This window comes from Nicotiana attenuata, chromosome 12 (assembly GCF_001879085.1).
Source record: "Nicotiana attenuata strain UT chromosome 12, NIATTr2, whole genome shotgun sequence".
NCBI lineage: Eukaryota > Viridiplantae > Streptophyta > Magnoliopsida > Solanales > Solanaceae > Nicotiana > Nicotiana attenuata.
In genome coordinates this window covers 20,844,629-20,846,255 of record NC_032000.1, presented here as the reverse complement: position 1 = coordinate 20,846,255, position 1,627 = coordinate 20,844,629, and the positions used below count along the sequence as shown (strand labels likewise).

The 1,627-nt window shown below is 30.0% G+C and overlaps 1 long non-coding RNA gene across 1 annotated transcript; it reads right to left on the bottom strand.

Moving 5' to 3' along the window:
• LOC109236183 lies at positions 267-962 on the bottom strand. The gene is made up of 2 exons (XR_002069464.1): positions 864-962; positions 267-651 (listed from the first exon to the last, which is right to left on the bottom strand). It is a non-coding gene; the product is annotated as an uncharacterized LOC109236183 (long non-coding RNA).

The following is a 1,627-nucleotide window of genomic DNA, read 5'->3' as shown; positions in this document are numbered from 1 at the left end:
ATCAGAGATCTTATTTCTCATGGTTAATTAGCTAGGGACTATTAATACCGTATTTATATATGCGCTTTATGAGTTTCCTCGTTTACTTTGCAATGTAACTTAACTCTTACTTTAAATATTTTTCTTTCATTCATGTATCCTCTGTGAATATTATTTTTTAATTATTTATATTATTTTTAGCTCTTCATTTCAAGACGGAGTCCTAAACTTAGATGATAAATGAATTGGTAAATGCATGAAAATTATAAACAGATACAAAGTACTAAAAGTCATCACGCTGGTTAATCCTTTCACATTTCCAAATAGAAAGTTGCTCACTTAACTTTCTTCTTTATTCGTACAAAATCTAAAAGACAAGGAAACATTGAAATGAAAAAAAAAAAAAAAAACACTGAATCACACTGAGTTCGTCACATTTGAACAATAATATGCAAGTTGCGCACAGACTTTATCCAGTAACTACGTCGCAACGACTGAGCACATCACACTTACAACAAACCCAACAATCACTGCAATCGTCGTTGGTTTGACAATCTTTCCCACAAGTTAGAGCATCATTAAGTTGAGGGAGTAGACATCTTTCAACTCTTGAGAAATCATGCTCAACATTCCAAGCCAGCACATTCGTCTTTGAGTACCATAGCACGTCCACTGAAATATTTCACAATTAAAATTATCAAAATCAAATTATGATTAATATAATATGAATAAAAACTCATATTCATGCAATATGCTAGGATCATATCTGTATATGTCTGTGTGTACAAAATACATACATTCACATATATACTTTTATACATGGTAACAGTTAAGCGTAAATATATTATTTGAATATGCAGAGATAAAAAGGGACGAATACTGACTTGTGGTTGTCATGAGAAGAACAGTGAGAATGAACCCAAGCTTAAAAACCGCCATATTAGGCAATAGTATTTCAAGTGTCTGCATGTGCACTATATTGTTTCCTAAATGGTGTGTTTATAGAATTTTCTTGTAGTGATCTAGCTCAATAGATGGACTATAGTAGTTTTCTTTAATAGTATTAATCAATTTGTCTTATGTTTAAGTTGCTTAGGCGCGCTTTCCCTTGTAAATAATGCAGTTTATATAATTATTTTCTGCCCCACAATTTCTAATTAAAAAAGAAAAAATGTATTTCAATATCTTGTAAATTGTGCTCCCAAGTTGCTCTACTTACTTTGTGTTGGTTCTTTGTTCTCGGAAGATGCATATGAAAGTTGAAGGTGAGACTGATCCATTACATTTTGTTATTTGAATATGATTACTGCAATATGTTTCAATTAGAGTTTTAGTTTTATTCGTCGATGATGTAAATTTTTTTATACAATTAGATAACATAGTAGGTAAGTATAGATAAATTTTTTTTGATAAATATTAATTGATTGCTTGGTAAAAATGATAATTAACCTAGTAACCTACTGTCTCATATTAAAACTTATTAATCGTGTAGAAAGATATTTACAATGTTAGTATATATAACTTAAATCCATAAGCTACACATAATTCAATCCATCAAAGGAATTGTACATTTTTATTTTATGTACGCGTTCTCTTGCTTAGATTTTTATTGGGATTTAGGATTTTACAAAAAAATGAATTCCCCCCC